We start from the raw sequence: 26,898 nt of genomic DNA, 5'->3' as shown, positions 1-26,898 counted from the left end.
AAGTACTAAATTTTAGATAATAAGTTAATAGTATATTAAGTTAGTAGTAGAGTATATTACTGTGCTGTAAGTTTACTAAGATATTTAATATTTTGATAGCTGTGCAAAAAGTCTCTTTGAAATTTGGCAAATTTATTAATTTACAAGTATTAACTTCCAAAGAACTAACCACACTTTTGAAGATGCCTAGGTCAAAGGATTCTTCAAAATCTCAGTTAAAAGCTTAGACTTTGGCTTCTGCTCTGATGAAAGGGAGATCCATGCTAGAAGAGTGACATTGTTTTGCAAAACTTTCAACAGTATTGTTCTCTCTAACAAATGTAAAACATGATACTGAACACATATGAGCATACAAGACAAGATGGATTCTCAGACCAATATGGTTGTGATGTATTTATAAGAAATGGTCTTATGTAGTTATAAGAAATGGTCTTATGTTTTAATTCTATTTTTAATTGAAATCGTGATGTGTTGGAGGGTTACAGAGACAATAAGTACATTTGTTTTTAATCATCATTACCCCATCCCTCTTTATCTCCAACTTACCCTTCCCTATTCCCCCCAAGTTGTAATGTTCATATCCCACATAGTGTCAAGTGAATATCAATACTGCTGTGTTTCATCCGTTGTTCTGTTATTTCTGTGATTACCTTTCCCTTCCACATATTGTATTGTCTATTACATGAAACACGAGGTGCAAAAAGCTGGGAGAAATGAAGAAAGGAAAAAAATAGAGAAAAAAGAATGAAGTATATACAGGATGTAATGAGAGCCTCTTGTTTCCATGAGTTAGAGTTCGTATTTATATGCTTCCTTTTCTATAGTCCTTTGCACTAAACATTTGGGTTCATGACATCCTCTGTTAAAGGTATCTTCTACATATTCTAATTATTACAAATGAGAGAGATCATGCAACCTGTTTTTCTTTGAGTCTCTTACTTCACTTAATATAATTTTTTTGAAGTCTTTCCATTTCCTCATGAATGGAACAATGCTATTCTTTCTGATGTAAACATAGAATTCCATTGTGTATATAAACCACATTGTCTTGATCCATTCATCTACCGATGGGCATTTGGGTTGGTTTCATGTCTTGGCTATGGTAAATAGTGTTGTGATGAACATTGTTGTACTGGTGGTTTTGTGTGGCCTTGTTTGTGGACATTCGGGTAGATTCCCAGAGGTGGGATTTCTGGGTCATAGGGGAATGTTCACACTGCTTTCCAGAGTGGTGGAACAAGTTTGCACTCCCACCAACAATGCAGTAGCATTCCCCTGTGGTCTCATCCCCACCAGCATCTGTTGCTAGATTTCTTGATTATGAACATTCTGACTGGTGTAAGGTGGAATCTCAATGTTGTTTGGATTTGCATTTCTTTTATAGCTAGAGTAGTTGAGCAATTCTTCATGTGTCTCTTGGCCATTCGTATTTCCTCTTCAGAGGATGGAAGAAAGACAGCCTCTTCAATGAATGGTGTTGGCAAAGTTGGCTAAACACATGGATAAAACTAAAATTAGAGCCTCATCTGTCACCCCACACCAGAATCAACCCCAAATGGATCAAAGACCTCGAGGTAAAAAGCAGATGCCTTGAAAATATTACAAGAATAAATAGGAGAAACTCTAGTGCTCCTTGATACATGTCGAAACTTTCTTAATAACGATCCAGAAACACAACAAATCAAAGAAAGGCTGGGACTGTTTTAAACTGCAGAACTTCACAGCAAAGGACATAGCTAGCAAAATACCTTGAAACCCCACAGACTGGGAGAAGATCTTCACCACCCATACAATACAAGATTCTCATATCTAAAATATACCAACAGCTCAAGAAAATAAATTTCCCCCAAACAATACCCCAAAGAAACAACCATCCCATTAAAAAGTTGGATAAAGTCCTTAAGAAATGGTCTTTTTTTAATGACATTTTGATTTCCTGATAGAATGAATATGTAGAGGTTGAATAAAAGTAGACTTCTGTGTTATTGTTTTATACATCTTTGTTTACTTGACGTTTTCAAAGTGTTTCAAGTGATGATCAAGTAGATATTTTTATGATGTACAAAAATGAGAAGAGAATTTCTGGAGAGTTAGTTTACTGTGCTATTGCTTTATTGAGTTGCAGTGGATTGAACTTAGGCCTTGTACATGCTATTAAATAGTCAAGCACTTTACCAGTATGCTACATCTCCAGCTCTTGGAAGGTGTTCTTCAGTGCATAAGAAAGAAGTGGTACAATGTGTAACCTGTTTTTCAACACTAGCATAGATAAGGCATCAAAAAAGTAATAGAAAAAATATCATAAACTGTTCTGTAATATTTAAACAAAAACTAAATTACTTCATTAATGAAAACACATTCAGTTTTATCAAAAACTTTCCAATATGCTATGCTATAAAATGGAAACAACCCTGGAGATATTCCTGTATATAGAAACTTCTAAATTCCATGAGTATTTTAGCATTTCTCTCTCTCTCTCTCTCACAAACACACACACACACACACACATATACACACACACACAAAACCCTGCTTCATGAACTTTACAAACTATAGTTGTTACTGATCAGTTATGGCCACTTTTTGGTCACTTACGTTAAACAGAAATATAATCAAACATTTTATATTGACATTTTAAAAGAAAGGATCATACTAAGATCTTAAAGAGTTTAAGCTTTTTGGAAGATATTTTACTTGTACTGAAAACTTCAAGTCCATGTAGCAAAGTAGAAAGGATTTAACCTATTTTTGTGATGCTGCTATAACTAATTCTCAAAATATGATGCCTTAAAACAAGTGAATGTATTTTCTCATAGTTCTGGAGTCCAAATATCCTAAGTCAAGTTTTCAGACAGGGTTACTTCCTTTTGGGGACTCTAATGGAAAAAAGATCCCTTCTTTTCTCCTAGCATGTGGTGTCTGCTGGGAACCTAAACTATTCCTTGAATTGTAGCCACATCACTACACACATTGATTCTAACTTTGCATCATTACTACTGCATTTTTAAAAAAATAAATGTACCTTTCCTCACAGGATGTACCATTTTGATCTGAAGATCCTTATCTTAATTACAATGATCCAACTATGAGAAGTACAAGTTGTCATGTCAAAAATGAACTTTACAACTTTGGTGGGGGGGTTGGGGGGTGCGGGGGGAGGCTGGGAAGGGATGTGAAGGGTAAACAAAGGAGGAGGCTGCAATGCTTGATAAGAAATGTACTCATTTTCTTGCCCATGTAATTGTAACCCCTCTGTACAGTATGTTCACAAAAAATAAAAATAAAAATCTTAAAGTTTTGTAGGTCTTAGAATTAGGCATGACTATATCTTTGGGTGAGATATGATTCAATCCACTAGAGGGCTAGAGAAAGAAGTATGGAGAAAAGAGAATATTTTAGTGTTTTTAAACTAAGTAATTTTAGGAAAAATGAAACATTGTATATTCTTAATATTACAGTTCAATCTTGATTTTTAACTAATGAAAAAACATGCTGATGAGGTTAAATGTATATTTCAAATTTGGGCCAACGTGTCAAGACTTAATTCCATTAGGGTTTATCATTTTGAAAGTCTTAATCAGTAAATTTAAATATACATATTTACTTATTGATTTATTCAATTTTTAAATGCTTTATATATCTTTATTGTAAAAATGTTGTACAGAGGGTTTACAGTTACATGAGTAGGGTAATGAGCACATTTTGTAGCTAGCATTGTTACCTCCACTTTTCTTTTCTCCCTACCATCACTTCCCTTCCCTCCTCCCCAACTCCTCCTGCCCCCCCCCACTCTGACATTGTAAAGTTCATATTCAACATAGTGTCCTGTACATCTCGTTGTCACAATGAGTCAGCCTGCATCCCCATTTACGCGTTCCCCATATCCCTCCCTCTCCCCAAATTACAAAAATGTACATACAAGATGCAGAACACCGGCATCCAATTCGGTGAGAACAAGGGTTATACTGTGGGGGAAGAATGTACCAAAGAAACAAAAGACCACATAGTGCATTGTAAGTATATTAAAAAAATTAGCAAGAAAGAAAAAGAAATAAAAACAACTTGTATACCTGTCTTGGGGTACTTTTTGTTTAACATTATCTCATGTGGTCATATGTACATAGTCTTTGACTTTTTCTGCTTGTCCTACATATGTACTAGTCATTTTAAACAAGGGAAATCATGGGACCTATATTTCTTTGGGACTGGCTTACTTCACTTAATATAAATTTTTCCAAGATTTTCCATTTCCTACAAATGAGGAAATGTCCTTCTTTCTGACAGAGGTATAGAATTCCATTTTATATATATATATGTATATATATATATATATATACATATATATATAATTTTCTTGATCCATTCATCTACTGGGGCCATCTGGGTTGGTTCCATATCTTAGAGATGGTAAATAATGCTGTGATAAACATGGTTGTACTGGTAGCTTTGGTATGACCTTGTTTGTGATCGTTTGGGTAAATGCCCCAAAGTGGGATTGCTGGGTCATAAGGGAGCTCTATTTGGAATCTTTTGAGGAACCTCCCTACAGCTTCCCAGAGTGGTTGAACAAGTTTACACTCCCACCAACAATTCAGTAGGGCTCCTTTTGGCCACATCCCCTCCAGCATCTAGATTTCTTGATTACAGCCATTCTAACTGGGTGAGGTGGAATCTCAATGTTGTCTTGATTTGCATTTCTTTTATGGCTGGAAAAGTTAAGCATTTCTTCATGTGTCTATTGGCCGGTCTTATTCGTCCTCAGAGAAGTCTCTCTTTAAGTCTTTAGTCCATTTATAAATAGGACAGTTGTTTCGTTGAGGATTTGTTGTTGGGGATTTAGTTTTTTGAGTTCTAGGTATATTTTAGATACGAGATCCTTATCCATTATATAGCTAGTGAAAATCTTCTCCCAGTCTGTGGGCTTTCTGTTGATCTTGCTAGCTATATGCCTTGCCTTGTAGAAGCTCTGTATTTTCATGCAATCCTATTTGTCCAACATGTCTTTGATTTGTTGTGCTTCTGGGTCTCTATAACAGAAACGGTCAGATAAGTTGATGTTAGGTGAAATGAACCCCAAGATGAGGATTCAAATGTTTTCTTTTTCTTTCTTGCACTTATTTTAACACATTTATAAGATGATTTCTTTGTTGCTTTGTATGTCCCTCCCCCACGATATAACCTCTGCTTTCACTGTATTTGATGTTGATATACTTTGTGGAGGAGAAGGGAAAAAACAAATTGTTTAAATAGGGATACAGGTGGACCCATTGCAACAATGAGATGTACATGACGTTAAGTTGAAAAATGAACTTTATAACTTTCCTCGGGGGTAGGAGGGGTGGGAGGGGATGGAAGGGGGAAGTGGGGCATGGGAGGGGGGAGATGGAAAGGATTGGGAAGGGGAAACAAAGGAGGAGGCAACAATGCTTGATAAGAAATGTACTCATTACCTTGTCCATGTAATTGTAACCCCTCTGTACGGTATTTTCACAATTAAAAAAAAAATTCGGCCCATGCCCTATTTCTTCCTGTAATGTTTTCATGGAGTCTGCTTTGACTCCAAGGTCGTTGATCCATTTGGAGTTTATTCTCCTGCAGGGTGATATATACGGATCTAGCTTCAGTTTTCTACAAGTGTTTAACCAATTTTGCCAGCACTATTTACTGAAAAGACTGTTTTTCTTCCATTCTTTTTCTTTAGCTCTCTTGTCAAAGATTAGGTGGCTATAGGTCTGTGGGTTCACTTCTGAGTCTTCAGTCCTATTCCCTTAGTCCTCAGGTCTGTTCTTGTGCCAGGACTCTTTTGATTACTATAGCTTTGTAGTAGAATTTGAAATTTGGAATTGATATTCTTCCAGCGCTGTTCTATCTAATAAGGATTGTTTTATCTATTCGGGGTCTTTTATTGTTCCATATGAACTTTTGGATTGTTTCTTGTATTTCATTGAAGAATGAGGTTGGGATACTGATAGCTATCACATTGAGTTTGTAGATAGTCTTTGGCAGTATTGCTGTTTTCACAATGTTAATCCTCCCAATCCAGGAGCATGGGAGGCTTTTCCACTTGCTTAGTTCTGCTTTAATTTCCTTTTTCAGGTTTTTAAAGTTTTCATCATACAGGTCCTTCACCTCTTTTTTAAGTTAAGTCCTAAGCATTTTATTTTTTTTGTGAGGCTATTACAAAACAGGTTGCTTTCCTAATTTCAGCCGCATCTTCTCTTTATTGGCATACAGGAAAGCCATTGATTTCTAAGGGTTAATTTTATACCCTATTACTTTGGCAAGGTTTCCGGTGAGCTCAAGTAACTTGGGAGTGGAGTCCATGGGTTTCTTTAAATACAAGATCATGTCCTCTGCAAAGAGTGAGAGTTTTACCTCATCTTTCCCTATTTGTATCCCTTTGTATCTGCTTCTTGTCTTACTGCCCTAGCTAGGCATTCTAATACAGGTTAAGAGGAGTGGAGAGAGTGGACATCCTTGTCTAGTTCCTAAGTTTAGAGGAAATGGCTTTAACTTGTCTCCATTAAGTATAATTCTGGCTGTAGGTTTGTCATATACAGCCTTATTATCTTGAAGAGTGTCCATGCATTCCTAGTTTTTCCAGAGCTTTCATCATTAAGGGGTGTTGGATCTTGTCAAATGTTTTTTCTGCATCTATTGAGATAATCATGTGGTTCTTGACCTTGTTCTTGTTGATGTGATGAATTATATTAATTGTTTTGCGTATGTCAAACCAGCTTTGCATCCCTGAAATGAATACTGTTTGATCATGGAGTATGATTTTTTTGATGAGTTGTTGAAGTCGATTGGCCAAAATTTTGTTGAGAAGTTTGCATCAACTTTCATCAAAGAGATGTGTCTATAGTTCTCTTTCTTTGATGAGTTCCTGCCTGGTTTGGGGATGAGGGTTATGCTGGCTTCATAAAAAGAGCGTGGTAGTGAATTTTTGTTTTCAATTTCATTGAAGAGATGGGGGAGTATTGGTTTGAGTTCTGCCTTGAAGGCCTTGTATCATTGAGCTGTAAATCCATCTGGTCCTATGCTTTTCTTGGGTGGGAGGTCTTTTATTGCTGCTTCTATTTTGATGCTTGATATGGGCCTGTTAAGTTGGTTTAAATCATCTTGGTTTAGTTTGGGCATGTCAATATTTGGTAGAAATTTATCCATATCTTTCAGATTCTCAAACTTATTAGCATAAAATTTTGAGAAGTATCCCCTTATTATATTCTGAATCTTGGCTGTTTCTGTAGTGATGTTTCCATTGTCATCTCTGAGTTTATTTATTTGGATTGTTCTTTTTTTTCCTCATAAGATTTGCTAAGGGTCTGTCAATTTTATTAATTTTTTGAAGTACCAACTTGTGGACTCTAATTCATTTAATTCAGATTTAATTTTAATGATTTGTTTCTACCTATTGGATTGGGGTTTAGTTTGTTGTTTGTTTTCAAAGAGTTTTAGGTGCCTCATTAAGTTGTTAGTTTCAGATCTTTCCGATTTGTTAATGTAGGAACTCAGAGCTATCAATTTTTTAAATTTGCCAATCTAAGTTATTTTCATTCTGGTATTTCCACAAAAGTATATATTTTCTTTATAATGTTCATTTCCCCCATTAATCTTTCTCTTCCCCCATTTTTTATTGGCATCAATTAGTTGTAAAGGGAAGTTTTATGTTGATATATCTATATGCACATACAATGAACTTTGAACAGACTCACTCCTCCAATATTCTCCTCATCCCCTCCATTTTCAAACCATTTCTATAATCTTTATTGGTCCATGTTCATACACTTACATAAAGTTTTGGCTATATTTAATCTAGTTTACACTCACTATTCATCCACACCCTTACTACAAAAACATGTATCTTGCTGTATTTATCTTACCTTCACCATAAAGCATATACATATGAAAAGAGATTTTCCCATGGCATTTCATACATGTGTATACAGTATTTTAATCAGATTGTTCCTTTTGCTTACTGTACCTTTTCTTAACCTTCCTACCCCAATAATTCCACAGTTTTGTTTTTCAACCTTCATTCAGATATGTAATCCATTTTAGTACTATTTATTCCCTATTTTCTTTTCCCCTAGACTCCAAATCCTATCAAATTTGCTCACAGTTTCAAATGGTATAGGTAGATAATAGATGCATAGGTACATAGATGATAAATAGATGATAGAAAAATAGACTATATACATCTTGACCTGTGTTTATATATATATATATATATATATATATATATATATATATATACACACACACGCATTTTTTGTCTATCATCTACATAGGTGACCTTTATTTTTCTGAAATTGGCTTATTTCACAACATGATAATCTCCAGTTTCATCTAATTCCCTGAAGATAAAATAAATTAATTTTTCTTTATGACAAAATAATATTCTCATGAATACAGATCATATATTCTTTTCCCATTCATCAGTGGTAGGGCATCTGGGTTGTTTCCGTGGTCTAGCTATTGTGAATAGTGCAACAATGAACATGGTGACAAGTTTTCTTTATTCTATCCTAATGCTTTCAGATTTATGCCAAAGGGTAGCATTGTGGATCATGTTACTTCCACCTTTAGATTTTTGGGAAAAAACAAAAAACATTTTTGTAGTGATTGACCTTGCTTACCTTGCCATCCAAACTGTGGAATGACTCTTTTCCCACATTCTGTGTGTGTGTGTGTGTATGCTTGTGTGTTTGATTAGTGACAACTAATTCTGATTGAATTGAGAATAAATTCTCAATGTAATTTTGATTTGCATTTTCTTCATGGCTAAAGATGTTAAGCAGTTCTCTGTGTTTTTTTAGCCATTTGTAATTATTCTTTTGAGAACTGCTTAGCCAACTCATTTCAGTATAGTCTTCTTAGCTCTCTGTAATTTCTATTTATGTATCCCTTGTTAGGTGTATAACTGGCAAATATTTTCTCTCATTTGGAAGGCTGTCTCTTTAGCATAGTGACTATTTCTTTGGCTGTGAAGAAGATTTTAGTTTAATCAAATCTTTTGTTGTTGTTGTTGTTTCTTTTTTTCTATGTTTTTATTGTAAAAATGCTGTACAGAGGGGTTACAATTACATGAGCAAGGTAATGAGTACATTTCCTATTGAGCATTGTTTTCTCCTCCTTTGTTTTTCCCCTACCATCCCTTCCCTCTCCACATCCCCAAAACCCCCACCCTTCCCACTGAAGTTGTAAAGTTCATTTTCAAGATAGTGTTTTGTACATCTCATTGTTACAATGGGTCAACCTGTATCCTTGTTTACGCATTTTGTTTGTCAATTATTGTTCCAATTTGCTTAGCTTTTGAAGTTCTATTCAGAAAGCTCCTGTCTATTCCAAAATGTTTGAATGTTTTTCCATATCTGTGTGTATGCATATGATTAATTGTGACTAAATACTTAAGGATAAATTTTCTCTTTTCCTTCTTCTGTCTGTCACTTTCTATCTCTCTGTCTCTGTGTCTCTCTATCTCCCTCTTTCTCACTTCTTCTACCTTTCTTCTTCTTTTATCTACATAGAAACAAACACAATCATGGTTTATCTTAAGGCTATTTCAAACTAGGAACATTATTTTTCTATATAACTTACTGGTATTTAAGCTTCTCTACTTGTAATTTCCGTTAACTTTACTATTATACTATTTTATATAACTGAAGGTATATATTTTTCTTCTGAAGGTATATATTTTTCTTCTACCTAGATGTCTCCTTTTTCTAATGAATTTGGCTATTACTTAATCATAGGCATTTTTTTTCTTTTTTTGCCTTTGATCTGCTGTGCTACACACTGCTTACCATCGTGAACTGGATCAGATGTGTATATGTGTATTCTCATTCAATTTTATTATGAGAAATAACAATTTTATATTATCAAAACTATGAACGTGTTGGTAGTATTTGATCAAGATACATTTTCAAAAGGGAATATATATTAATGAACTGTATTATCAAAATGGCAGTGTTAGCATGGACTGGTTGAAGCTCACTTTTCAGCCTAGTTCTAAGATTTATTTTCTTGACAATTTTTGAGCATTGAACAAATTCATCTCATATTTTCTTTATACTAGCATCATAGGAGTCAAAGACAGAGGTATATCCCTTAGGAATAGTGGAGAAATACATAAAATAATACAAGTACACACACACTTTCAAGTGCTGAGAAGAAAATGTGAAACAAGACAGCTGGAGTGTCCTGGGGTTGATGGACAACATAGTTTTTAATAAGGTAATATATAAGTATCCCATCAAAATGACCTCTGAGTAAATACCTGAAGGAGGTTCAAAGTACATAAAATAGCAATTGGGAAATGTGTAGTACACTCTCAACATGCTTTGCTTATATATAGTCAAGTCACTTAATATATTGAACCATTCTTATATGACTCATACCATAAGCCTCCCATAGTCATTTAAGTGTACTCTGGAAAACATCCAGCTAGGATTTTGTTCATGGTCTGGAACTAGGGAACTATCACTTTAGTTATGATAATCATCTCTCTTTAAACTTTTTTTCCACAACTACCATTTATACCAGTGGAAAGGTTATCAAGTATAAACCAGTGGCACTGTATACACTCCTCTTCCAAATGAAGTTTTCCAAACACTCCATCCCTCATCCTCAGGAGCCTAGCAGTACTGTAGATAAAAGACAATGTTAATTCAAGAGAAAAGAATGCCTACAATTGTTTATACATGTGATGCAAACATTGCTACAGCATGTTTATTTTCTATGTAGCGGTCTGATTTTCACTGAAATCTATAAACAATTTTATGTTGGTCTGTAGTAGATAAAAACAATTTTCTCTAAGGAGATTAGAGTGTAAAACGACAGAAAACCCTCAGTTACAGTGCTCTGCTCCATATAGACAGCAACATCTTTAATTACCAATCAGTGTTTTGAATTAAATCTTATCAAGTGAAACCAAATCTAAACTACATCTCATCGGAAATTAGTACATTCTTAATGAGAAGTGCAATTTAATAATTACAATTTAACCAATCGTCGAACTTAATTGCAAAGAAGCTATCTAATTGAGAGCCAAAGAACTTAAAATAGTATATAGTGTAAGACCTACGATTTTATATGCAGATATTCGGAGCACAATTTTAATACCTTATGTTTGGTACTATGGTGAACTTCAGTATGCATATACAATTATATAAAATAATCACATATAATATGTTACTGACCACAAAGTTTGCATGCACTCTTTCTTTTCTTTATGTTTATGCGTTAATTGCAGATTCTATTATTTTGAAGTATTTTAAATTCAGTATAGCTGACATTATGTTATAAACGAACTATATAACTTGTAGGAGAGAGGGTGGGTAGGGAAAAACTGAGATAAAGCAAAGGAAGTGTTGACACTGTTAAAAAATAAATGTACTCATTACCTGACTTATGTAATGTAACTCCTCTGTGCATTACCTTCATAATAATAATAAATCAATGAGATGTACAAGATGTTATGTCGAAAAAATGAACTTTACAACTTTGGAGTGGGGCAGGGAGTGGGGATGAGAAGGGATGGGAAGGGGAAACAAAGGAGGAGGCAACAATGCTTGATAAGAAATGTACTCATTACCTTGTTCATGCAACTGTTACCCCTCTGTATTGTATTTTCATAAAAAATGTACTTATTACCTTACTTATGTAACTGTAACCCCTCTGTACATCATGTTGACAAAAAAATTAAATAATAATAATAATGAAAATAAATAAAGTGTATATAAACAAGTAGGCAAGTAGTGAAAAGTCTATAGACAACAAATGAAGGAGGCAGAATTATTTTAGAAAATGATGAGATATCTGGAAACTTTTTGCAAATACTTCTCTTACTTTGTCCCCTTTATTGACATGTGCATAAGTTTTGAGATTGTTAAAATCCTGAAAGTAAGCTAAAATTATAATTCATTATTACAACTTAAAAATAATATAAGTGACTTAATTCTTTCTTGTGTTGATTTTCCAATAACTTAGTACTTGAATTTCTTTTTGCATAATATTTGATTACATTACTATAGTTTGTAGAAGTAAAAAATAAGTTCTTCTGTCCCTAATTAAACCCAGAAAAGATGTCATGTTAACTTTGCCTCATTGTTTGGGATCTAGTACAATTATTATTACAGAACAATAAACAAATAATATTTGATGATTAGTTGAATCTATATGTTTAGACTCTCACAAAGTTTATTTCTCTTTAACTGGGTAAGGCAGGACACAGAACTTATAGAAAAGGGTGAACAAATGCAACAGTGATTCTCCACTGGAATCTGAACTGAAAATGAACTATACAATTTGTGTGTTGGGACAGAAGGGAAAAATTGGGAGAGGAAGAGGGAAGGGGTGACATTGTTTAAAAAGAAATATATAATTTTTATCTGACTTATATAACTAACCCCTCTGCACATCGCTTTATAATAACAAAAAATACATGAAAATATAATGGAATTGTAATATATTATACTTAAGCTAAGAAAAGTTGATAACATTGAGAGTGTATTTTTAACTTACAACAGTGAAATAATTACTCCAGACTGATATAGACATAAAATACAAACACATACCTATATACAATACTGTTTGTTTTCTAGTGTTAAGCATTTGGTACCTATATTTACAAAAGTCAAAATAAGTATCTACATTTATTATATATACACACACACACATATATATATATATATATGGTTTGGAAGATTTGGAATCTGCATTTTATTACCTTTATTGAAGTATCTCCTTCTTGTTTTCCTTCAATGTATTTTCTCCAATTTTTCTTCAATTTTTAAGAATGCTTTTGTTCTGAAACACTCCTCACATCTCAAGGAATATTTCTGTCCTTAACCTCATAGGAAAATGTAATGACCTGTAGTTTTTAATCAAGTTTCCAGAAAATGCTATCTCACTTCTCAACACAGTGCCTATCTAGTACTAATACACATACCTTTCAGCTGAAGATATTATTAAAACATTATTTAGTAGCTCTATTCTTCAGGATTTGAAGTCTGGCCTGAAATCGTACATTTCAAAATAACTGGTGCAAGGGCCTTACATTTTATAACAAGACTTTACCAGGTGAAAGAACATTCTTCACAATAATCCAAACATGTTTCAAGAACTATGGGTAATATTTCTTTGATAGAAAATGAATGAAGTTACATATGATTTAAGCTTCAAATTAGGTAATACAATTCTTATTTATTGCAAGTATGACATACTATTTTATTGTACACATGACATGCAATTTCTGCTTTAGATAACCCCATAAATGTAACTCTTCACCTTTTAAAGGTAATTTTGGCTGTGGACAAAATTTTCTCCTCCAAAATGCTGTCCTAAAATGGATTTTATGGATTTCATCATATTTTTGAAAAATGGCTCAGCAGCCACACTGTCTCACGGTGATTACTACCTAAATATTAGTTAATATCATCACAGAAAAAAGTACAAGGGGAATGTAAATCACTGGCAATCCTGCTTTAGTGTCACTCCATCCATTATTAATTGGTACCTGTATAATCTCCCTTCATTTAACAAGGTATGAGGAATGCCTCATGCAGCAACAACATCACGCCACTCAAAGCAGTATTTTCCCTTTTTGTTCCTAATTTTCTTGTTCTCATGTCTTCTAATTGCCAAATTTCCAGCATCTTGAAACATTATATCCTTCTACAGTATTTTAATTGTTGCTTAAAAAAATTGAGGCAGTCATGGTGACTCAAGTATCAACAACAAGACTCTAGCACAACAAATAGGCTAGTTGTAATGCACACCAATATTACAATATAGGTAATATATAAAATATAAATATATAAAGTGTATACTCATAATTATTTATAATATAATATCTACATGGAATAATTATTATTTATATATTACATATTATCAATAATATATTTACAAATAATGTATGCTACAATTATGCATGTCATATATAGTATGATTGACTATAACATAATATATAATATGTAAATAAATAACACATATACTATAATACATGATGAATAGATAGAAATCTTTAGGTATAATGCTGACTCCAGGTAAAAACTGAGAAACTATCTAACACATAGACTTAAATGGAGAAGTGCACGGCTCAAGTGGTAGAAGTCTCTGCTTAGCAAGCATAAGACATTGAGTTCAAATGACAGTACAGCAAAAATATTAAAATAATATCCTTATTATCGTCTCCTCTAAAATAAGAAAATAATAGAGAAATTTAGTGTGTGGAATCTTTTAATTACTTAATTTCATAGTCCCTTTAAGGACTTTAAGTGACTATTTCTATATTTAACTTTTTGTTTGAATTGTAGATGCTATCTAGAAAAATTGCTGTACTAGATTTAAGGCAATAATGCTTAGGCACACTTGTCAAGAAATCTAAGCTAATTAAGCTATCAGAAGTAATTTTTTCTAGTTTCAAGTAATAATGATTTAGAGTTAAATGTCACGCTTTTCTTTATTTTTTAAATGAGCATTTAATATCTTCAAATCAAATGCAATTTGGAAATCTAAAGCTCATATAAATTATAATTTTTACTCTTGGATCAAGTAGTCTTGTGGTGATTTATGGTTACTCTATTCAGAGATCTATATCTGTAGTCATGTCAATATAAATGAAACTAAAACATAATGAAAAATAAATTTTCATCAGTTTGTTTTACTGATTGGCTGAGATCCAGAGCCCTCTTTCCACTGTTGTTATAACATTTGTGTTCCAGACAAATTAAACTGGCCTTGTCTCATGATCATGTTCACAATTCACAAAAGGTATAGAAATCCAAATGTAATTTATTTTAATGTAAAGATGATCATAGATATGTAATCTCAAATATTATTGATTGGTTTTTTGTGCATGCAGATTTGTCCAGCACCATCCAAAGTGTTCAACCCATATGAATGATAAAATAACCTCATAGGTTTGGCAGACCCAATACTTGAAGAAAATATTCATAATCTTGGCAAGCAGATCATACAAGACCTTCATATGCTAACCGATTCCAAATGTAACCACAATTAATTCTAGGCTCACAATACACTGACATTGCTGATTTATTTATTGAGGTTATTTATATAAGGTTATTTGATTGATTTATTGAGTTTATTTATATAAGATTATTTCTTATCTGCACAGCCCTTTGTTATATATTCACTTGTTTTGTTCTTCCTCTTTTTCTTTTAACCTTCCATTCGACCTACCTGCCCTTCCTGTATGTGTCATATATTATTCTTGACAATAGGAAACCTAGTGACACTTGTGTCATTAAACATAGAAGAGAAAACATAATTATAAAGTCATTTGAAACTAGATATAGGAGGGCTCATTCTTGCAATCCTAGTTATGCAGAAGACAGAGATCTGATCATTGTTTGAAGCTATACTGGACAGGAAACTTCTTGAGATTCCTGTCTGCAATTAACCACAAAGAAGCCAGAAATAAACCTGTGGCTTAAGTTGTAGAGCAAAAGCTTTGAACAAAACAGTTCAGGCTGAGTTCAAGCTCTGAGTTCAAGCTCTAATAGGAGCACCCATTCATTCCCTCACTAAATAGCAAATAAAGTCATTTGTTCACATCATGAAAAATTGTCTATTAAATTGATATTTAATTTTTTTCTGAAAATTTAATTTTGAGACTCCATGTAACTTTAAATTTTAGTTCCATTGTATATTCTCTCAATATTTCCTTTCCCATCTGCTCTATGTGAGTTAATTATAATATGGGTTACAATAGCACATATATACTGAGTATTAAGGATAATCAGAGAAAAACATGAAAGGTTTTGATAATTTCCAAAATATAAGAACTTAATAAATTTAGCTAAATTACTGTCAGTACTAACATAATTAGCACACTGAACATTTCCCTGCAAATAATATTCCAAGGAGCACTGCCCATTATGAAGTATAAATCTGAGAAATTATTGAACCAGGTGATATTCATGCCTCTAATAGATTCTGTTTTGAATAAGTGCCAGTGAAGAGGTTATATCTCTACTAAATCTCTTTTGAGTATTTGTATTACACGTAGTAAACAGAAGATTTGATTCAAGTTGTCTTGACACTATAATAACAGAAGATATCCCCTCTTTTCCCCCAAAAGAGACAAAGCAACAGATTAAGTTTCAGCTATGCAAAATAGTTCTGGTTTATTTTAAATATATTTTAAGCTTAATTTCTATTAATAAGACTGCTATCTTTTCACTTCTAATATGCTATTATACCATTCATTTTAAAAGTACATAGTCAAAGGTGAGTTAATTAAATATTAAGTACAGAAAGTACGTAGTTGAGGGGGGACCAAGATGGCCACGGGGCAGTAGGGAAATGCCACAGCTCTCCCCAACCAAAAAGAAAGTTGGAGTTCCAATGCTTAATCTCCCCAAGAAACCAACAACAACAAAAAGATGAACAGCCAGAGAAAAACAGGAGGCCTAAAAAAACAAAAAAGAAAGAGAGAAAAAGAAGAATTTCAGAACAGAGAAGAGTAAAGACCCCTTCCTTAACCATTACTGGCCGCGCGGCAGCACGTGGCCAGCCGGCCTGGCAGGGGTGACCAGAGTCTCAGAGACACAGGGAGCTGCCTGCAGATCACCTGCACAGAAGCAGCCTGAGGTACCAGTGTCAGACCCCCTGATTGTGACGAGCTGACAAAGCTCCGAGCCAGGAGCATGCACAAATATCCCACCCCCAGCCCTCACTCTCCATCCAAGCAGAGAGTCTCCATCCCACCAAAGCCACTCGGCCCCATGGCGGGAACCCCAGAGCTACATGGGATGCCCACAGAGCACCAGAGCAGAAGACCTGCAAGGAACTGGTGCTGATCCAGAGAGCGCAAATGGAGAAAAACCCCAGCCATCAGAACTTCCACAGAGACTGCTGGAGTCCCAGAGAAACAGGGGCCTATCTGCAGATCACCCGCGCAAAAGCTGCCTGAGGTACCAGTGTCAGACTGCCAATCGCCACAAATGGAGAAACCTCCAAGCCGGGAACTCGGCCCCATGGTGGGAGCCCCAAAGCTACATGGGACTCCCACAGAACACCAGAGCAAAAGACCTGCAAAGAACTGATGCTGATCCGGACAGCGCAAACACAGACAAACCCCAGTGCTCAGAACCTGCACGGAGGTCCCTCCCCCATCACTTGGGCAGAGGCTGAAGGCCCATCCCTCTGTGGACCCAAACAGCATGAACTGAGGCAGACACAGAAAAGAAATACAGAGTTCCAGAGAGATGGTGGAGGAGAAGCTGGAGGCTAAACAAGCTCTCGCATAGAAAGCAGTTTTAGAGTTCCAGTGAACAGTCCTAAGCCAGAGAATCACACCAAGTGTGCCATCACAGGACAGAGAGTTAGGACAGAGAGGGAAAATCCAGGCAAGGAGACAGATCTGAGCACCTGCCAGCAGGTGCTGCTGCTGCGGCAGCAGCGGTGGCAGCTGCGGCCAAACCTGCCATACCTGAAACACAGAAAGTCCAGGAGAAGGCGCCAGATGTGGCAGGTGAGCGGATTCCACTCAACACCAGCAAGAACTGACAAGGAGCAGACATCATTATCCTGCAGTTCGCAGACCAGAGACGACCCAGGAACCAAGATTCGGCGTGAGTAGAAGCCTGACATCCTCACTCCTTCTCAGGGAGAAGAGGAGGGAAGGTCACCCCTCCCCCCCCAGTACCAGAGATCTCCATCTTGGATACTGACAAAGCTCGGCAGAGCTGCTAGCTCCAACTCAGGCCTTGGAAGAAAACTAGAGTCATTTAGCAGGTCACATGAACCTAACTTGAACCTGCCAGACTAAGCTCCACCAGGGGAAAAGTCACCCAGCTAGGGCACCAGCCCCAGGAATGGCTTTCTCCATGGGGTAAACAAAGCCAGAGGCTGCCCCTCCCATTAGCAGCCTTGACAATAAATTGAAATTCAGTAAACATAAACCCTGAGAGTGGCTCCAGGCTGGGCTCTGTGAGTTTCTCACAAACTAGCCCCCAGGAAAAGCTACTGTTTGCTGAAAGGCCTCAACTCTACCCAGAACCTAGCCTCATCACAGCATTTCCAAACTTGAGGAAAAAGCCATCTCCCTCTTTTGTGATACTCAAAGCAGATCTCCCTCCCATTGAACTAACCTGGGAGGAGGATCACAAAATCCTGGGTAAAGCAGAGCATTTTTCTGCCTGTTCAAACAAACTGACTTAAGAAACCAACCAAGCCACAGGAAAATCAAACACCACAAGCAGACCAGAGACTCCAACAAAAGGCTGGTTATGGACACAAGCGAGATACAGGATATTTCTCACCCCTCCCAAAAAAATAAAAGAACTTTTTTTCTTTATTTTTTGTTTTGTACCTTTTATTAAATTTTTTTAAATTTTTACCTTTTTTGAAAAAAAATTGTTTTCTAGTAACTTTTTTTCCTCTTATAATTTCTATTTTATTGGTATATGTGTGTGCGTTTTTCTTTCTTTCTTTTCTTTTCTTTAAAAAAATGTTTGTGTTTTGTTGAGCTCTACTGAACTTCTGATTTTTTTTCTTTCTTTCTTTTCACCTTTTCTTCTCTTTCGTTCTTCTTTATGTGACTTAATTATTGTTCTGCACATCCTCAGATAAACCTGTAGTCAATAATTAGACCTTATCCCCCATTGTGTACACACTTAATCCACAAATTCATTACTCAATTCAAAACCTCTTAGACTTAAATTCCTTAATGGCAGTACTACTTCTTTATACCTATGCAATATCTTAAGTATTTTTATTTTTAAGTTTTTCACATCTCTTTTATATCCCTCCCCTTCTCTCATTATATTCATGTTCTTCTCTGAACATTTTCTTTTCGAAAATGCATAATATTTTTAATTTGTACTTTTCTATTTTTTCTGGTCCCTTTTCTATCCCATTCTCTTTCTTCTTTTTTTCTCTCTCTCTACTTTCATCCTATCCAACCTATTTCCTGCTTTGAGATTAGGACTTTCTTAAGTTAATTCTCCCAGTGCTTTCCCACATCACTCTATTCCTGTTTTTTACCCACATCTCTCCCTGAACCTAATAATTTCTGGTTTACCAAATTCTTCTTTGTGGTTCATAGACCATTAATATATAGTTGTTTGATGTTTAATAGATGTATCTGTTGAACTACATTGTATCTGCAGACTATTGACTGTGCAAATACAAACTTTGGTTGATGATTGCCTTAAGTTAGTGTTCTAGCACAAAACTGGTGTTATTTTCACCCCAAATGGGCAGAGTAAGATGGAAAAAAAACAAGAAAAATGGCAAGTCCCGGTATCTCAATTTATATTCCTGATAATCAGGGGACAGAACAGATAATGAATAATCCAGAGGAGCGTTCCCAAATAGCTCTACAAACACTGCTGGAAAACATAATAAATGAAAAGATTGAAAACATACAAAGGACTTTGTATGTGCATGATAGGGAGAGAGAGGAGACAAACAAAAGGTCAATGGAGGCAAACAAAAGGTCAATGCAGGAAAAGATTGAAAACCTACAAAGGACTCTGTATGAGCATGATAGGGAGAGAGAGGAGGCAATCCAAAGGTTTATACAGGACTATCATGAACATGAGGAACCTACTTAAAAACTAATACAGGTTTTATGTGAGTAGCTTGAGAACACCAAAGAGAAAGGCAGGAATGGCATGAGCAGGCTGAGAACACTCAAAGAGAACTACAGGAATGGCATGAAGATGAGGAAGCTAAGCAAAGAATAATACAGGAATTGAGAGACCAGGAAGAGAATACACAAAGATCACTAAAGGCATTCATGGAATCCATTAACAAAGAGCTGAAAGAAGTCAGGGAGACCACATAGGGAATGCTGAATGGAACCCAACAGAAGGAATGGGAGTCCAAGGAAACTATAACCAATCAACTATATGATTTGAGAATAAACAGTGAACACCAAATTAAGGAAGTAAAGAAGTTCATATAAGATCTAAATCAAAGTTTCAACAAAGAACTTGAAGCCATCAAAGCTGACCAATTAGAAGGAAATGAAATAAAAAACAAAGTAGAAAGTCTTGACAGCAGGTTAGACCATGCAAAAGATCGAATCTCGGGGATTGAAGACAGCCTAAATATTATAGAGAAAGAACATACTACCATCCAAAACAAGTCCAAGAAATATAATAGATCTATCCAACACCCGGAAGACACCATCAGAAGGCCTAATATAAGAATAATGGGTGTAGAGGAACACCTAGAAAAAGAAGTTAATGGTCTAGGAAATTTGTTTAATAGGATCCTAGCAGAGAACTTCCCAAACATGAAAAAAGATAGGCCTATTCAGATACAAGAAGCTTTTAGAACTCCAAATGGACCAGACCAGAATAGGACATCCCACCATCACATTATAATCCACAGAGGATCAATTCAGACCAAGGAAAAAATCCTTAAAGCTGTCAAGGAGAAAAGATTAATCACCTATAAAGGGAAACCAATAAACATCAACTCAGATTTCTCAGCAGAGACAATCAAAGCAAGAAGAGCCTGGAATGAAGTATGCCATGCCCTAAAAAGAAACAATTATCAACCAAGAATACTGTACCCAGCTAAACTCTCCTTCATAACTGAAGGCCAAATAAAAACCTTCCATAGCAAAGAAAAATTGAAACAATACATCTCCACCAAACCAGCCCTACAAAAGATTCTTAAAGATGTCCTACATATAGAAAATCAACAGGACCACAATAAAGGCCAAAAAAATGCACCCAAACTGAGAATCCAAGAACCATAGGAAGAACACAGTTTTTGCAGCCCCCAAGAACACAGTAGGAACTCTCAAATACCTCTCAGTCCTATCTGTCAACATTAATGGACTTAATTCTCCAATTAAGCTACATAGACTGTCTAGTTGGATTAAAAAGGAAGATCCTTCTATCTGCTGCCTTCAGGAGTCACATGTAGCCCTTAAAAACAAACATATTTTCAATGTTAAAGGCTGGAGCAAAATCTACCAAGCAAACAGCCCCCATAAACAGGCGGGAGTTGCAATCCTAATATCTGATAAAATAGACTTCAAATTAAAATTGGTGAGAAGAGATAAAGAAGGTCGCTACATACTAATTAAGGGATCTCTACTTCAGGAGGATATTACAATCCTAAATATCTATTCGCCAAACAATAGAGCACCAAAATTGATCCAAGAAACACTGCTTTCCCTCAAATCCCACATAGATCCAAAGACATTAATTGTTGGGGAATTTAACACCCCCCTCTCCCCACTAGATAGATCAATTCAGCAAAAACTCAACAGAGAAACCACAGATATAAGCAACTGCATAGATCAACTAGATTTAACAGACATCTACCAAATATTTAACCCAGCAGCATGAGAATACATGTTTTTCTCAGCAGCACATGGAATATTTTATAAAATAGACCACATTTTAAGCCACAAACCACACTTGTCCAAATTTAGAAACATTGAGGTTATATCTTGCATTCTCTCTGACCACAAAGGAATAAAATTACAACTCAACACCAAAAGCCACCAAAGAAAGTCCGGTTACAAATGGAGGCTGAACAATACTCTGCTGAATCAAGAGTGGGTCATGGAAGACATTAGAAAGGAAATTCAAATGTTCATGCTATTCAACAAAAATGAGCACATAAATTACCAGCTCCTCTGAGATACAGAAAAGGCAGTAATCATAGGCAAGTTTATAACTCTCAGTTCCTACATCAACAAATTGGAGAGATCTGAAACCAACAATTTAATGAGACATCTGAACCTTCTTGAAAAAGAGCAGCAACATAAACCCCAATCCAGTAGATTTAAAGAAATAATTAAAATTAAATCAGAATTAAATGAATTAGAATCAAAAAAACTATAGAAAGAATCAACAAACCAAAGAGATAGTTCTTCCAAAAAATTAATAAAATTGATAGACCCTTAGCAAATCTTATCAGGAAAAGAAGAGAACACACACAAATAAATAAACTCAGAAATGAGAATGGAAACATCACCACGGAAAAAACCAAGATTCAGAACATTATAAGGGAATACTTCTCAAAACTTTATGCTAATAAGTATGAGAACTTGACAGGAATGGACCTTTTCCTAGCAAATATTGACATGCCAAAACTAAACCAAGATGAGTTAAACCATCTTCACATGCCCATATCAAGAATTGAAATAGAAACAGCAATAAGAGACCTTCCAGCTAAGAAAAGTCCAGGACCAGATGGTTTTACAGCGGAATTTTACAAGGCCTTCAAAGCAGAGCTCACATCAATACTCCTCCAACTCTTCGATGAAATTGAAAGAGAAAGTTCATTACCAAACACATTCTATGAAGCCATCATAACCCTCATCCCAAAACCAGGCAGGGACTCATCAAAGAAAGAGAACTATAGACCCATTTCTTTGATGATTGATGCAAAACTTCTCAACAAAATTTTGGCCAATCGACTTCAACATTTCATCCAAAAAATCATAAGCCACAAACAGGATTCATTTCAGGGATGCAAAGCTGTTTCAATATATGCAAATCAATTAATATAATTCATCACATCAACAGGATCAAGGATAAGAACCACATGGTTATCTCAATAGATGCAGGAAAAGCATTTGACAAGATCCAACACACCTTTATGATGAAGGTTTTGGAAAAATTAGGAATCCATGGAACATTCCTCAATACAATAAAGGCTATATATGACAAACCTACAGCCAGCATTATACAAAATGGTGTAAAACTAAAGCCATTTCCTCTTAACTCAGGAACAAGACAAGGATGTCCACTCTCTCCACTCCTCTTAACCTGTATTAGAATGCCTAGCTATAGCAATAAGACAAGATACAAACATAAAGGGGATCCAAATAGGGAAAGGAGAAATAAAACTCTCCCTCTTTGCAGATGACATGATCTTGTATTTAAAGAATCCCATAGACTCCACTCCCAGATGACTCAAGCTGATTCAAATCTTTGGCAAAGTAGCCAAAACCCAATGGCTTTTCTGTATGCCAACAATGAGAAAAGTGTGGCTGAAATTAGGCAAGCAACTCCATTTGTAATAGCCCTACAAAAAATATAATACCTAGGAATTAACTTAACCTAAGAAGTGAAGGACCTCTATAATGAAAACTTTAAAAACTTGAAAAATGAAATAAAAACAGAAATTAGAAAGTGGCAAAAACTCCCATGTTCCTGGATTGGAAAGATTAATATCGTGAAAATGGCAATACTTTCCAAGGCTATCTACAAATTCAACGCGATACCTATAAAAAGTCCAACATCATTCTTCAAGGAAATAGAAGAGCCAATCCAAAAATACATATGGAACACTAAGAGACCCTGAATAGCAAAAACGCTCTTCAACGGAAAGAACACTGCTGGAGGAATATCAATACTAAATTTCAAACTCTACTATGAAGCCATAGTAATCAAACAGCTTGGTGCTGGCACAAGAACAGACCTCAGGACCAATGGAGTAGAATTGAAAACCCAAAAATGAACCCAAAGACCTATAGCCATCTAATCTTTGATAAGGAAGCTAAAAAAACAGAATGGAAGAAAGACAACCTCTTCAGTAAATGGTGCTGGCAAAATTGGTTAACTACTCGTAGAAAACTAAAGCTAGATCCTTAATATCACCCTGCACCAGAATCAACTCCAAATGGATCAAAGACCTCGGAGTCAAAGCAGACACTCTGAAAACATTACAGGATGGAATAAGAGAAACCCTCGGTCTCCTTGGCACAGTCCCAAATTTTCTTAATAGAGACCCAGGAACACAACAAATCAAAAAATGGTTGGACAAATGGGATTGCATGAAGCTGCAGAGCTTCTGCATGGCAAAGGAAATAGCTAGCAAGATGAATAGAAAGCATGTGGATTGGGAGAAGATCTTCACTTGCCAAACAACAGACAAGGGTCTCATATCTAAAATATACTTGGAACTCAAAAAATTAAATCCCCCAACAACAAATCTTCAAAGAAATAACTACCCAATAAATATGTGACCTAAAGACTAAAGAGAAACTTCTCTGAACAAGAAAGAAGGATCGTAATAGACACGTGAAGAAATGCTCAATCTCCCTAGCCATAAAAGAAATGCAAATCAAAACAACACTGAGATACCACCTCACCCCTGTTAGAATGGCTAAAATCAAGAACTCTAACAACAACAGATGCTGTAGGGGATGTGGACAGAATGGAACCTTACTGCATTGTTAGTGGGAGTGTAAACTTGTTCAACCACTTTGGAAAGCAGTATGGAGGTTCCTCAAAAGACTTCACATAGAGTTCCCCTATGACCCAGCAATCCCACTTTTGGGCTTTTACCCAAATGTTTACAAACAAGACCACACTAAAGCTACCAGCACTACTATGTTTATTGCAGCATTTATTTAGTATAGCTAAGATATGGAAGCAACCCAGATGCCCCTCAGTTGATGAATGGATCAAGAAAATGTGGTGTATATACACTATGGAATTCTATGCCTCCATCAGAAAGAATGACGTTGCCCCATTTTTTAGGAAACGGAAAGACTTGCAAAAAATTATATTCAGTGAAGTAAGCCAAGCCCCAAAAACTTAGGTCCCTTTGTTTCCCTTATTTGCAATATCTAGTATATGTATGAGTCAAACAGAAAAGGTCAGATAAGGTGATGTTAAGAAAATGAACCTTAAGATATATATTCAAATGATTTTTTCTTTCATGACTTTGTTTCTAATGCATTTGTTAGATTATTTCATAGTTGCTTTGTATGACTCTCCCTCACAGTATAACTCCTGCTTTCACTCTTTTTGGTGTCAGTATAATTTGTGGAGGGGAAGGGGAAAAACAAGTCGTTTAAATAAGGATACAGGTGGACCCATTGCAACAATAAGAAGTACACGTTGTCATGTGGAAAACGAACTTTACAACTTTCGTGCGGGGGTGGGGAGGACTGGGGGGGCAGGAGGAGGCTGGGAAGGGTTGAGAAGGGGAAACAATGGAGGAGGCTACAATGCTTGCTAAGAAATGTACTCATTATCTTGCCCATGTAATTGTAACCCCTCTGTACAGTATTTTCACAATAAAAAATAAATTAAAAAAAAAGAAAAGAAATACACAGAGTCACCACCACCCAGCCCAGCCCACAACCACCTCAACTGAACTCTGAATGCAATGGCAACCAATGATCTACATCACATAGAAACAACTAACTCCAGAGTGAGTACCCCGCAGGTGACAGTGTATCCCTCAAGGGAGACCAGAGCTGTTGGGAATCCGCAGACCCTGACCCAGATCCCTTCCCAGATCCCTTACCCCAAAACCTGGACAAAAGGACCCACTAAAACTGGGAACTGTTCGAGAACTCCACCAGCCGGTGGAACACACTCAGCTGGCTAGGCTACAGCAAAAGCGTCCCTGGAAGGTAGCTTAAACACCCAAGCCCAAAGAGCGCCCCTGGGTCAAGACACTGAACAGTGGAAGTAATTTGAACTGTGTACCCCAGGCCGTGTAACCTAGGTGGGATACAGAGCAGCACAGGTCCAACCAGCATGCCCCAGGCCGAGGGCTAGTACCAGGCCTGGGGATCAGGTGCCTCAGCAACACAACCAACTCCTCCCAACTGAAGTCAGAGGCTGAGCATATGCCTCAGCAGAGGGGAGAAAAACAGGGAGCTGCACCCCCAGGAAGTACACCTGTGACAGAAAAAGACCTGGGGTCTCAGGACATGAAACGCCCAAACCCCACCAGGACTGCACCCATATATTCTAGGCTGGGAATTGGACAACACAGGCCACCAGCACCTGATGACAGTGAGAAGCTCAGGATGGTAAGGTGGTTCAGCAGTAGAGTGCTTGTCTTGGGTGCATGAGGCCCTGGATCTGATTCCTCAGCACCACATAAGCAGAAAGGGCCAGAAGTGGTGCTGTGGCTCAAATGTTAGGGTTCCAGCCTTGAATTGAAGAGTGCGGAACAGCACCCAAGCCTAGAGTTCAAGCCCACAACTGGCCAAAAAAAAAAAACCCACAAAACAACAACAACAAAAAAAACCAACAGGAGCCTATAGCAGACTCCAGCATCTGGGACAGTGCATCCAGCACATCCAATCTTGCCAAGAGCACCTGTAGGAGCAAACAGGATCAATCTAGGTGGCTCAACCATTCCAAAAGTGGGAACTGCCAGTAATCTACAGCAGAGAGCTGAGAACCCTATGTGGGTCAGACCAGCAGCTCAAGGTCGGCCCCCAAAAGATCTGAGATCAGGTACAGATTCTCTCTACCAGCAGAGAAACAGCAAGCATGCAAAGACAGACACCTATTGACCAAAACAAAATTTCAGATTAGTCTCCAATAATCCCTGAATCCCCATTCTAAAATCACAGAGAAAAATTACAATGTTTATCAACACCCAGGATAGCAGGCTATCCCCAAAAGCCAGCAGCGACCAGGGGAGAGCACCAGTGGGAGTAAAGCAGGAATGGAAGACAAAAGCTACATCCAAGAGATGCTGGAGGTAATGACTCAAGAAATAAAGCAAGAAATAGACCAGAAACTTAAAGAACACAAGGATGAACTATCGAGTACCAAAATAGAGGCAGTACACACCTCTTTAAGAGGTGAGATCAGTAATTTGAGAACCAACATCGAATTCATAAATGAGTACATTTCCTCCATGCAAACCACAATGGGAGCCATAGTTAACAGAACGAATGAAATGGAATGTAGAGTGTCAGATACAGAAGACAGAATACACCAACTGGACCAAAAAATGACAGATATGGCAAAATCACATAAATTATGCCAAAGGGAAATTCAAGAGCAAGCAGATAGTGCCAAGAAATTTAACCTTCATATAATTGGAGTGGGCAAAGGTGAGGAATATCAAAGCAAGGGAATGCCATACCTATTCAACGAGATAATAGGTGGAAAATGTCCCCAACTCAAAAAA

This window comes from Dipodomys ordii, unplaced genomic scaffold (genome assembly GCF_000151885.1).
Source record: "Dipodomys ordii isolate 6190 unplaced genomic scaffold, Dord_2.0 Scaffold59, whole genome shotgun sequence".
In the NCBI taxonomy this organism is placed as follows: Eukaryota; Metazoa; Chordata; class Mammalia; order Rodentia; family Heteromyidae; genus Dipodomys; species Dipodomys ordii.
The sequence above is the reverse complement of the archived record's forward strand: the minus strand, read 5'-3'. Positions refer to the sequence as shown.